Raw genomic sequence first — 14,266 nt, 5'->3', positions numbered from 1 at the left:
TTTGTAGACCAGGCTGGTCTCGAACTCACAGAGATCCACCTGCCTCTGCCTCCCGAGTGCTGGGATTAAAGGCGTGCGCCACCATCGCCCGGCGAGCCCCCAAATGTTATGTCCACTCTGTGGAGACCCCAAAAGACCACCAGGGAGACCAACTCACTAAAATGCAAAAGCAAAGTTTACTATGTGGACAATACAAGCCCTCAGGAACCTCATCGAAGCAATTGGTGCAGCAATGACAAGAGGAGGTCCCCCGCCCTTCTAGAGGGCATTAATTAAAGGCAAAACCCAGAAAAGTTACATTAGCAGGGTGTGGGGTGATGGGTTCAATTCTGATTGGCTTGTATCTAGGGACTTTACAGAAATTTATTTTTGAACCTCACCCATTGCTTGTCAAGTTTTCTTATTGGCTGACTTTTGAGTGGGGACACTGTTATCTGTACTTTCCAGATGGCTACCCTGTTACTTTTGCCCATAGCCATTTCTGTGGACTGGAATGTTCTACAGGAAATAGCTTACACAAGACACAAGATGGAAGCGGAGGATAAAATGGAGGAACTTTGGTTCTTCAGTGTGTCTGTGTATGTGTGTGGTAGTGGCAGTGGTCAGAGTACAGCTTGAGGAAACCCATTTTCTCTTTCCACCTTTGGGTCCTAAGGATCAAACTTGAGTTGAGCTTGGTGGCAAGAGCTTTTACCAGCTGAGCCATCCTGTGGGCCCTAACCTTCCAGGAAAGGCCCTTGTGATGACAGGGCTGTGAATAATGCTGGACACTCTCTCTATTCAAGGTCTTTAATCACCTTTGTGAAGTCCCATTTTTTTCCTGTAGGACAGAAATTGTCTCTGACTCTGTGTCCTCCAGATTCTGTATAAACTAATTATCTTAATTTTCAGCCAATAGAACCTAATTCGCAAAGATAAAGATGGAGCCTTCCAGGTTGTTTACTTCCTGTTGTTTACGTGACTCACATAAGCAGAGTAACTCCCGTAAGTAGCAAGAATTTTCGTCAGTTAGCTTATTGTCATCCTTTGGTCCATTAGTATAACAAGCTGTGATAGAAAACTCTCTACGGCCATGGTTCCTCCCAGAGAGACCTCGTGTTCCCAGTCCTGCAACCTCAAGGCCTTGGCTATGTCAGGAGTCTTGGCTGCAGACTTTGCGATCACCCCTGGCTTTGGGAACAAGTGACAGACCCCTGCTATTTGTTTCGTAAACTCCTGCTCTTACTTCCATCCAGGGCAAGCTGGGCCTCTTTGAAATTCACTTTGGTCTGTGTTTTGAGATGCTATTTTCCATCTGTGATACCCTAGGACCCCATGCTGCTTCCCAGTAAGGAGTGTCATGAGTGTCGTGATTCCTCGTCTCTTAGGTGCTAGTCGCTCGATGCCATTTCCTGCCGGGTCCAACAAACTGTCAGTCTGATCATTGTCTTGAGAAAATTTCAGTTTAGAATTGAGCAAAAACTTAAAAAGTTATTTTTTATGTATATGTGTGTCATGTGAACACACACACACACACACACACACACACACACACACACACACACACACACACACTGTGCCCAATGAGGCCAGAAGAGGGTGTTGTGTTGGATCCCCTGGAACTTGAGTTATAGAAGTTGAACCTCCATCTGGGTTCTAGAAACAGACTCAGGTCTCTACGAGTACAAGAGCTCTTAACCACTGGGCCAACTCTCCAGCCCTGAGAGGAAACATTTTCCCATACAGTTGTAGAATCTACCAGAGATAGCTGGAACTGGGAATGAATGCAGGCTGCTTCTGGAACTTTCGGAGGCTTCCCTCCCAGTGCTGGACTGCACGCTGATGCCCTTTTGACCAGAGATTGTCCTTCACTAGTAGGACAGGGTATCCCTAGTTTCTGAGAGCTTACGGTTTAGCTGTGTATTTATGTTTTTGTATAATAAGTTACGTCTTTGGGGATGAAGAAAACCACACTCATCTAACAGGGAAACAGCTGTTCAAGTATTTTAGCCTAGATCTGATGTAATTTGGTTTTAATGGTCATTGAGGGGGGGACTCAATAATGAGAAGTTAGGTTTTGAAGGCCTGCTTTGATTATATTCAGAAACCCCTGATTACTTTCTGTCTCTGAGGGGCCAGGTCTGGGGGAAAATGCTGGAACATAGTGAAAGCAGGAAAGGGTGGGCGTGGCCTCATGTTAATGGGTAAAAGTGAATAGTCAATGCAACCTCATTCATTTCCTTGTCCATGCAATGTATTTGCTGAGGATTTCTGCAGCTACGTTCTCCACCAAGTCCATAGTAAGGGTGTGAGTTGATCACATCTTTGCTGCAAAGGGCTTCTAGTCTAGGATAGCAGACATATGTACAGATGTGTTTCAGATGGTGCCAGAACAGCACACTCAAGGCTAGGTAACTTAGAAAGCCCAAGGTATTTTTTTATTTTATCTCAGTTTAGGGGACACGAAAGTCCAAGACTAAGGTGCTAGCTTTTGTAGGGGTTCTCTCTGGAGCCTCAGATGGTGGTGGGCTTTAGGACAGGGCATCTGAATGCTGCATGAAGCCTCTTTTGTAAGCATGTTGATCTCACTCAGGAGGGAGGCATTCTCACCATTGCCTTCTGAGATTATCATGCTGGTAACACAAATTTCAGGGTAAATATGTTCAGGCCTTGGCACATCCCACTGAAGCATCTGACTGGCACACAGTGAAGGCCAAATGGGGATAAAGGGAGGATTATTCAGAGTGTAGAAGAGCAAGACTTGAGAAAGCATCTCACACTGTACTCCAGGCTAATCCCCAATTCACTAGATAGCCCAGGCTGGCCCACATTACTGCCCATCCTGCCTCAGTCTCTCAAGTGGTGGTGGTGTGAACCACCATGCCTACTTATGTGCATTCTTATCAGATGAGACGTTGCTGGAAGACATTCTGAAAGAGATCTGGCACTATCTATACCTTGGCTTAGCAACACAGCAATATCTCCATATGATAGACTCAATTTAGAGTGTCGCCGTAAGCTAAGGACTTCTTTATGTTCAAGACTGGAGGACCCAATAAAAAAAGAGTAATTACAAGAAGCTGGAGGAAGAGGATTTTTCTTCCCCAAAGAATAAAGAAATAAAACAGTAGTGAAACTTTCAGAGAGTCGACTTTAGTATTAAATATGGGCTGGAAGTTTTTCATACTCTGGTTAGATTTATCAAATTTGAAATGGCAAATCCATAAATGCAAATCTATGATGTATCTTTTGTGGCCTTTCATGCCGTAGTAAAAATAGAATATATGACTTTTTTTTATAACCCAGGCTTTATAAACCCACAGGAAAAAGCTTAAATTCTCAAACAGTTTCTATTTTTCTTATAAAAGAAAAGACATATTTTCTTTAATAGTTATTTGAGCCAAAGTAGTGCCAGATGATTTAATAATGGAAAACACAATAAGTCAGTAGAAACCCAGACATAGGAACGGAGTGGCAGTTCACAGAGAAAGAAACACAAAGGGGTTATAAAAAGTAAAAAAATAACATTATTCACAGTTAAGACTTGGAAATTGGAACAAGGGTACCTCCCAGATTGATAGTATTTAACTTTTAATAATATCGAGTATTAGAATATAAAGAAACCGTTAGTCTCAATCACTGTGAATAAGCAAGGAATGGGTGCAATTCTTTTGGAGAGCAATTGGATGCCGCAAAGCTGAGTGTTTCCTCCTGTCCTTTTGTCTGGCAGTCCACACAGGGATGCTTATCCAAAGGCCAGTGTGTAAACTGACATTCAAAGGTGGTTCTTTCCCTGTTTCTTTTTTTTCCTATAATTTCTTTTAAAACTTTAAATTATTTTTTGAGAATTTCATACGTGAGTACATTATTTCCAACATTTACCTCATTCCCTCTCCTGCTTCCTCCTCCTTGTGCTTCCCTGTCTACCCCCTCAAATTCATAGCCTCTTCTTTAATTATTAGTGTTACATATACACACATAGGAATATATAAACACAGCCCAATGAGTCCATTTAATGTTGTTCCTATGTACACGAAGGCTGTTCATATGTACATTGGGGCTGAGCACATGGGACTGCATTGTGTCTTCATTAGCTGCTGTGAAGAGACACCATGACCACAGCAACTTTTATAAAGGAAAACATTTAATTGAGGTTCCAGTTTCAGAGGTTTAGGCCATCATTGTCATGACAGGGAGCATGGCAACATGCTGGCAGACATGGTACTGGAGAAAGAGCTGCGAGTTTTACGTCTTGACCTGCAGCAACAGGAAGTGAACTGTGTCGCTGGGTGTGGCTTGAGCATATATGAGACCTTAAAACCTTCCCCACAGTGACACCCTTCCTCCAACAAGGTCACATCTATTCTAACAAGGTTGCACCTTGTGTGACTCCCTATGGCCAAGCGCTCAAACACATGACCATATGGGGGCCATTCCTATTCAAACCACCACAGACTGAAGAGCTCATCTCCGGAGAAGATCCATTCTCTCCTTTCAGCAGTTAGTTACCTGCAGCTCTTCATCTAGGGGTGGGACCTTGTGAGATTTCCCCAACCCATGATGGTGTGTCCACTGCTGTTGTCACTGTGCAGGACTTATTTAGGCGGTCATATTGTTGAGACTTTTATGGGTGCAGCTTCCCTTTCATATACAGAATAGGTATCTTGGCCCTCCAGCTCCTTTTCTCTTCTGTTTTCTTTGATGTTCCCTGAGCCTTAGGTTATAGATATATTAGCTGGGGCTGGGCACCCCCTGGTCATTTGCTTTCTGCAGTTTGACCAGCTTTGGATTTCTGTAACCATCTCCTTCGGTTGAAAAAAGGAACTTCTTTGATGAGGGGTGAGGGTGTAGTTCTGTTTAATACAAGGACAAAAACTCATCAATTAGGAATCAATTCAGTAGGTTATAGTTGATCCCCAGTTTGAATCCTGGGGTTGGTTCAAATCGTTATATTACATAAAGCTGTATTGCCGTTAAAGAGAAAGACAGAGAGGTTCATTTGTGCTGATCTACTGGGAGCTCAGCTGCTGGAGCCGAGGTGCAGAGCAGGGCGTGAGATGTTTGTAGATACAGAACATTTGAACACACACGAGAATCTGCTAATACCATTTCCAAGGAAGTGACTCAGGAAGGCTTAGAGAGAGAAAGAGACTTAGTTTTTATCCTATACATTGGACCGTTAAAAATTCCAATTAAAAACTAGACAGCAGATGGAAGAGCCCTGTGGCCTGTAATCTCTATGCGAAGCTCTGTAGAACAGTCACAAAATAGCAAAAAAAAAAAAAGAGTCTCAACTTAGCTCAACCTGCACCAATATCCCTAATTGTTTTCTGGTCCCCCCTGGACCACGGAGCATCTACTCTAGTGTCTGCTATGTGCCGGCTGCCCCCCCCCCCCGATGGAAGTAGCTTTCAACTGCTGAGGATGAGAAGGTAGGATGGGAGAGAAGGGCTGTGGTAGGTTTTCTTTGTTAATTAGAAAAATGTTAGAGGCAACTAGAGGTGACCTACTTAGTGTGCTAACCGAGAGGACGACACAATGAAGCAAGTTTAAAGTGGGGATATTCTAAAAAAAAACCCAGCCAACTTGGCCTCTTAAAAGGTATGTGTCATGAAAATGGCATAAAAAGAGGAACATTAAAACAACATGTGGTGGGTAATACTATTGCAAAAAATGATGTTCATGACCTTGTTGGGATGACTGGGTAAATATGTATGGCTATGTATGAGATGACCATGTGTGCTTAGGTAGCATTTCTGGGGCATGCTAGTTGTAATATAGTTATAAGGAATACATTATTTACAGGAGATAGATGCTGAATTATTTATGGGTTAAAAAAAGATTTTTCAGATGACTCTCAAATGGATCAGCAAAAATGTATATTCATGGATACCCACATATATACCAAGGGAAGGAGATGGTGAAATATTAAGAATCGTGAGTCTGGATTTAGAAAGTGTGGGTGGTTATTATGTTTCTGTTGTTATTTTTTTAGTTGATATGAAAAACGACAAAATGAAATGCCAGGGAAATAAGAAGCAACGGGAGGAGTGAAATGAAATGCCAGGGAAATAAGAAGCAACGGGAGGAGTGGAAGTGTGGTGACTTAATTGATATAGGAGTTGAACATGAGTTTTCATCTCTTCCCAATTCTGAAGTGCATGGGGAAGCTGAAGGGAGGCTGAGTGTGGCTGCATCGTAGACTTTAAAGGAGTCATTCTGGTTTTCAGAATTCAGGAGGCCCTGGATTCCATTCCCAGCCCCAGGGAAGGAGCTTCCTAGTTGCTGTGGGAAGTCAGTGGTGGATATAGCAGGCCTAGTTAGGAGGTGATTGAGACTAGGGAAGAGATCAAAGTGGCTCAGACTGAGGAGGTGGGAAAGGAGGTGGTGAGAAGCCACCCAATTCTAGAGATGTCTGGAAGACATCCAATAGAGTATTCTGACAGACTGGATGTGGGATTTAGAGGATACCAGTTAAGGATGACTCCAGTGATTTTAGTTTGAGCAAACAGGAAAAAAAAACCCTTTAACTGAGGGCCTGGAAAGATGGTTCAGCAATTAAGAACACCAGCTGCTCTTAGTGAGGATCCGAATTGAGTTGCCAACATTCGTATGGTGGTTCACAACTGCCTGGAACTTCAAATTCAGGAGATCTGATGTTCTTTCTTTCCTGGCATCTGTGCATGTGCACACACACATATACACATTAAAAAAAATCTTTACCTGAATTTGGAAAGGTCTCAGGAAATGGTTTCATAGATTGTGGGAAGTTCAGGCATCGTTTTTGGGTATTTGAACACTCAGACATCTGAGCAGAGATCTAAGGTGGATGGTTCTGTGTTAGTCTAAGATTCATTAGCATGGAGGGGTAGGTTATCAAGATGGAATAGAGGTTGGAAACATGGCTCTAGGTGGGGAAAGGAGATCTAGGGGATTTGAGTATCGAGATTAAAGAGACAAGGAGCTGATTTGGACCTTGAGATTTCTGTCCGGTGCTCCAATGTGGGTCTCTGTCTCTGTCTCCTTTCATCTAATGAAGGTTAATATTCAGGAGGATGCCTATATGTTTGGATTCACCTTCTTATTTAGCTTCTCTAGGATCGCGAATTATAAGCTCAATGTCCTTTATTTATGGCTAGAAACCAAATATGAGTGAGTACATCCCATGTTCGTCTTTTTGGGTCTGGCTTACCTCACTCAGGATAGTATTTTCTTTTCTTTTTTTTTTTGTGGTTTTTCGAGACAGGGTTTCTCTGTGGTTTTGGAGCCTGTCCTGGAACTAGCTCTTGTAGACCAGGCTGGTCTCGAACTCACAGAGATCCGCCTGCCTCTGCCTCCCGAGTGCTGGGATTAAAGGTGTGCGCCACCACCGCCCGGCTAGGATAGTATTTTCTATTTCCATCCATTTGTATGCAAAATTCAAGAAGTCCTTGTTTTTTACTGCTGAGTAATACTCTAATATGTCCAGAAGGAGAGGGAGCACGAACAAGGAATTCAGGACCGCGAGGGGTACACCCACACACTGAGACAATGGGGATGTTCTATCGGGAACTCACCAAGACCAGCTGGCCTGGGTCTGAAAAAGCATGGGATAAAACCGGACTTGCTGAACATAGCGGACAATGAGGACTACTGAGAACTCAAGAACAATGGTAATGGGTTTTTGATCCTACTGCATGTACTGGCTTTGTGGAAGCCTAGGCAGTTTGGATGCTCACCTTACTAAACCTGGATGGAGGTGGGCGGTCCTTGGACTTCCCACAGGTCAGGGAACCCTGATTGCTCTTTGAGCTGATGAGGGAGGGATACTTGATCTGGGGAGGGGAAGGGAAGTGGGAGGCGGTGGTGGGGAGGAGGCAGAAATCCTTAATAAATAAATAAAATTAAAAAAAAACCAAAAAAAAAAAAAGAATCTTCTGGAAGCCAGGGAAGAAAGCATTCAGAGTTCAGCCACCAAATACCACTGTTGGGTCAGTTAGCATGAATACTAAGGATTGACCATTGGGTATACTGACACCTTTGTCATGACGACAAAGACCATCTTCCTTCTTCTGAAGCAAGGAAACTAGTGTGCAAGAAGAAAGTGAAGAAAGATGCACAGCAGGAGGAGGCTGTGCATCCTGCTAGGACCAGCTCCAGAAGGCTCAGATGGGAGGACCACTTGGGTCCAGGAGTTTGAGACCAGCCTGGACAGCAAGACCCACATCTTAGAAAACAAACAACAGATAGACATTATGTTGAGAGAGAGAGAGAGAGAGAGAGAGAGAGAGAGAGAGAGAGAGAGAGAGAGAGAGAGAGAGAGAGAGAGAGAGAGAGAGAGAGAGAAAACCCAGTTAAAAAATAAATTTTAGAACACTAAAGTAACACTAAACAACTCATTGGTTTAAGCACTAAATCATGATTTGGCAAAGAATTCTAAAAGCTTAATAAAGTAAAACAGATTTTTCGAAAAGTTTACCACTGGGACTGGTGAGATGATGCCAAGGGGTAAAGACACTTGTCACCAAGTCTGATGACCTAAGGTCTTTAGGTACCACATGGTTGAAGAAAGGTATGAACTGTCTCCTGTAAACAGTTCTCTGACCTCTATATGTGTTGCACACTCTCACAATACATATATACCACACGTACACACAGAACCATACAAAACAAACAAAAATGTTAAGAAATCAATCTCTGGATTTTTCACCTTGGAGGCCACCAGTGACACTGCCATGAACAAATGGTTTTGGAAGATTTTGACTGAAAATTAACAGAATATACTAGTATAGCTATAACAAATTGAAGAAAATAATTTTCCCCACACAGAAAGAAATCTAGGGTGCTTGTTAGTTGCAAGCAAATCAATCCAGAGCCATGATTGTCTCTTTTTTCCCCTTCATGGTTTCAAAATAGATGTTTGTGACTCACTCAGTACACTAATAAATTAGGGAAGGAAGTGAGAGAAAATGCTAGCAGGGCATTCAAAGACAACCCCTAGGAAAAATAGAATGGAACTTCTTTTAAAAATGTAAATAGTACTGACAGAAAACCCATTTGAATATTTGTGTACACATTCCATATATGTAGGAGAATATCATTTGGCTATAAAAATGATGCCATTGGCAGCAATATGGATGCAAAAGAAAGACATTATTTTAAACAGCAGTCAGGTATAGATAGACAGACCCTGCTTGCCCCCACTTGCATGCGGAAGCTAAAAGCTTCAGAGAGAAGCAGAGGCTGCAAAGGGTGTGGGTGAAATGGCATCAAGAAGAGGGTGGTGGTTAATGATGCAGAGGTGGAGCTGGACAGGAAGATAACTTCTAATGTTCTCCGGCACACTAGGATAAATTTAGCCAAAAACAAATATTTCAAAATAGCTAGTGAGAAGACTGTAAACGGTCCTACACATAGCAATGATAAATGCCTGAAATTGTGAGCTTGCCACTCATCCTGAGATCCTATGCACTGTAGATATGTGTTGAAATACACATTGTACAGACAGATATATACTATTACTGCTTATTTGTATAGACAGTTATATACTATTACTGCTTATTAGCTGAAAATAAAAATAAGCTTTAAGGAAGATATCCAGAAACCCATCCTTCCCCTCCTCACCTCTTTATTGGTCTGTTAGAACCTTATTGGTTGGAACTTTGTCACATGACCCTAATAGGCTTAAAGAAGTCAAAAACAAGATCAAGCTAGCCCAAGTCCTGGCATATGGGGTAGATGATCTCCAGGCCTCATCCCTTGCAGGGCTGCTAATAGCAATTGATAGCTGTTGGGGGAGAACCACTTTTATTGATGGTGTGGCCACATGTAGGGTTCCCATGCTCCAGTGTATGACCCTGCACTCATGGGCATGCAAAACATTAGCTGAGTGTGTGGGTGTACCCCTCGCGGTCCTGAGTTCCTTGCTCGTGCTCCCCCTCCTTCTGCTCCTGATTTGGACCTTGAGATTTCTGTCCGGTGCTCCAATGTGGGTCTCTGTCTCCTTTCATCGCCTTATGAAGGTTAATATTCAGGAGGATGCCTAAATGTTTGTCTTTGGATTCACCTTCTAATTTAGCTTCTCTAGGATCGTGAATTATAAGCTCACTGTCCTTTATTTATGGCTAGAAACCAAATATGAGTGAGTACATCCCATGTTCCTCTTTTTGGGTCTGGCTTACCTCACTCAGGATAGTGTTTTCTATGATCTTTCGGGAATTCACCAAGACCAGCTAGCCTGGGTCTGAAAAAGCATGGGATAAAACCAGACTTACATAGCAGACAATGAGGACTACTGAGAACTCAAGAACAATGGCAATGGGTTTTTGATCCTACTGCACATACTGGTTTTGGGGGAGCCTAGGCAGTTTGGATGTTCAACTTACTAAACCTGGATGGAGGTGGGCGGTCCTTGGACTTCCCACAGGTCAGGGAACCCTGATTGCTCTTCAAGCAGATGAGGGAGAGGGACTTGATCGGGGGAGGGGGAGGGAAATGGGAGGCAGTGGCGGGGAGGAGGCAGAAATCCTTAATAAATAAGTAAATTAAAAAAAAAAAACATTAGCTGAGGCCGGGCGATGGTGGCACACGCCTTTAATCCCAGCACTCGGGAGGCAGAGGCAGGCGGATCTCTGTGAGTTCGAGACCAGCCTGGTCTATAGCGCTAGTTCCAGGACAGGCTCCAAAGCCACAGAGAAACCCTGTCTCAAAAATCCAAAAAAAAAAAAAAAAAAATAACCGAATTTAATTGGTTACTAAAAAGAACACATGAAGTTGAGAGGGGAGCACATTGGGAAGGATGTGGGGGAAGCTGGAGGGGAAAATTTGGGGGTTATGATCATATTTTGTCATATGTATTTATGAAAGTCTCAAAAATAAAGAGAGAGAAGAAAAGTTGTTTGAGGGCCGGAGAGAATACTGGCTGCTCTTCCAGAGGACCTGGGTTTGATTCCCAGCAACTACATGGCTATTCTCAACCATCTATAACTCCAGTTCCAGGGGGTCTGATGTCTTTTCCTGGCCTCTGCAGGCAATAGTTCAGTTAATGCAATCCATATGTTCATGGGTATGGGGCCATTCATTGGCACATGGAAAACCTACCCAATGCCACACTCTCAGTAAAGTATGTTTCTCCCTCCAGCAGCACTTCCCAACTGCCACAGGCAACTGTATAAAGCATGGGGCCTGAAGGCCATCTACCCCTAAATGCTGGGGTTTGGACAGGCTAAATGCACAGACATACGAGAAAGCAAAACACCCATATACACATATAAATTAAAAAAGAAAAGTTGATTGACTTTACTTAAGAGTGTCCTAGAATTCAAGAGACATTAAATAAATCCACCACTAGGATACTGTCCAAGACAGACTGTCTGCAAAGTCTGGGCTCTTTCTGGGAACTGGGAATGTCTAATACTTCATACATGTGACAACTGGGGCCTGAATTGGGGAAATTATGGTAACACGGGCAATTTTGAGATTATATCAGAGGAAAAGCATAAAGCATTACTGAGCAATAAAGACTGAGGAAGCACCTAGATCTGAGTAAGTCAGATCAGAAAAACTTATAAAATCAGATCAAAACAAAGAATATTTGCCAAGCATCGTTTGATGGGCCATGCTCAAAGAAAAGAGAGGGGAGAAACTTTATTACTTTAAAAAAATTTAAATCTTTATTGTGTGTCTGTACACATGAGTGTTGGTGCCTGAGATCCCAGAAGAGGGTGCCAGATCCCCTGGAGCGGTAGTTACAGGTGATTGTGAGCTGCCACGTGGGTGCTCACACCCACGTGGAAACTGAGCTTAGATCCTCTGCAAGAGCAGCAAGCGCTCTTAAGGACTGAACCATCTCTTCAGCACCCTTCTGTAACCGAGCTATCTGTGGACCGCCAGCTCCTGAATAATAACATGGAGACTTATTAATTATGAAAGCTAGGCCTTAGCTTAATCTTGTTCCCAACTAACTCTTAAAACTTAACCTGTTTATATTAATCTACTTTCTGCCACATGGCTCATTACCTCTCCTCAGTTCCTTACCTCTGACTTCCTCTACATCTGGCTGACAAGTCTCTCTCACCAGATTCTTTTTCAGAGTTCCTGTTTATGTCCACAAGTCTCACCTATCTCTCCTGCCTACCTATTGACCATTCAGCTCTTCATTAAACCAACCAGAAGGTGCCTTAGGTAGGCAAGGAAGGACAGAGACACAACTTTCCACTGTGTGATCAAATATCCCACAACCCTCTTCATTTCTTTAGTTCTGTAATTCTGTGAGAATATTATGACTCTTTTCCATGTGGCCCACAGCAGATTCTTAACAAATCCTTCATTCTCGCTGGCTGGCTCTGTGGCTAGTGACTTCCCTATCTAGTCTGTTCTGAGTTATCATGCAAATTCAAACCTCATGTACCCTTGTTTAATAAACAACCACATCCTCCCTATTGCTGTCTAGATAAATCCCCCCCACACCCTCAGCTTCACAGTGGGCCCAGATGTCCCTGTGCAGTTTTTCCAGTCAGAAATCACTTTCTTGCTCTGGAGTATGGTGAAACTCTTGACTTCCACTGCATTCATCAGGACCAGCCCTCATGCCGTGTTAATATGAGGCGATCACATTCTTCTGGCAGTTAGCTACTTTGTGAATATCCTAACAGGCCCTTACATTATCCTGCGTGTTTTATGTTGCATTTGCTTCATGGGTGATGTGGGATTCCCCTCTGTATGCTGTGATTACCATTAATGAATAAAGAAACTACTTTGGACCTATAGCAGGGCAGAACTTAGCTAGGTGGGGAAAACTAAACTGAATGCTGGGAAGAAGGCGGAGTCAGGGAAAAGCCATGATGCCACTGCTGGAGACAGATATGTTGGAACCTTGCTGGTAGGCCATGGGCCTCATGGCAAAATATAAAATAATGGAAATGGGTTAAATTAAGATGTAAAAACTAGCCAATAAGAAGCTAGAGCTAATAGTTCAAGAGTGATTTAATTAATACAGTTTCTGTGTGGCTATTTTGGTATTGAGCTGCTGGGAACTAGCAAGCAGCCCCCTATTACATATGGGTTAGAAACTTATAGGTTGTTTTGCCAGAAGGAGGAGTCACCTCCTATTTCTGTTAAGACTCTGTGTCTAGCACTAGACAGGGAAGACACAGACTCACAAAGCCATTTTCTGACTCACAGAAGTTGGTTGTTAAATGGTGAAGAAGTAGAGGTTCTTTCCTGTCCTTTGCTGCAGAAGTGTAAGCCTTGATGGGGAGATCTAAAGTGAACTTCAGCTTTTTGGTCTGGTTGACATTCAATTAATGGGGCAAACTAAGAGCAAGTAAACAAACATTGATAATTAAAGTTACTTAGGCTGTGTCTATAAAGCCATCTCTGAATCAAAGTGGAGATAAAACCGGTCTAAAATGCTGTAAGTCTTTTAAGCAATAGCAGGATGGATAGCCTTGAGCTTCTGAGGCCTAACGGCTCTGTTAATGAGCTGGCCTCTTTCAAGTCAGTATAATTTTACTTCAATTAGCATAAAATTTAGAATAGAATGTAATATCCAGTCACCTAGTCGTTTATTCCTGAAGCATGGGAGCTGGCTGAGGTCCTACAAGACATATGAAATATTTCAACCATGATGCTTGAGAGAGAAACTTCGTCTAGATGCCTAAGCAAACCTCAGATGCTGAGAGTGCCCTGGTGTGCCCACCATGTGGGGAAGCCAGAAACACACCATGTCAGTTCAGAGGGAAGGTAGGAGGGTAGGTGTGATGCTTAACTCGCTTGTCAACTTGATGAGCTCTAGAATCGCCTGGAAGATGGGCCTCTGGGCAAACCGTGATGTAGGAGGTGGGAAGACCTTTTCACTTGTAGGTGGCATCATTCTGTGGGCAGGAGAACCAGCTTGAGAAAAAAGGAGAAAGCAGGTTGAGCACAGGCATTCATCACTCTCTGCTTCCTGATTATGGATGCAGTATGACCAACTGCTGAGAGCTACTCCTGCCTCGACTTCCCCACCATGGGATGCACTGTATCCTTGAACTATGAACTGAAACCCCCCTCCCTCAAGTCACTTCTGTCAGGGTGTTTTGTCTTAGTGACAGAGAAGGAAACTATGACAGCTGGTGACCGCCCTGAGTCCTACACTGCTCTGATCAGAGTGATGGACAGAAGGTCAGAATGATGGACAAAAGGTCAAACGAAGGTTCAGATGGGATAATTTTATTTATGAGCTGACTGATTACAGTTCTGGGATCGAGCCCAGGACCCCCTGCATGTCACACAGCAGTCTACCACTTTTAACCATCTAAACCAATGC

The sequence above is a fragment of the Microtus ochrogaster genome, chromosome 5 (assembly GCF_000317375.1).
Source record: "Microtus ochrogaster isolate Prairie Vole_2 chromosome 5, MicOch1.0, whole genome shotgun sequence".
Classification (NCBI taxonomy): domain Eukaryota; kingdom Metazoa; phylum Chordata; class Mammalia; order Rodentia; family Cricetidae; genus Microtus; species Microtus ochrogaster.
The sequence above is the reverse complement of the archived record's forward strand: the minus strand, read 5'-3'. Positions refer to the sequence as shown.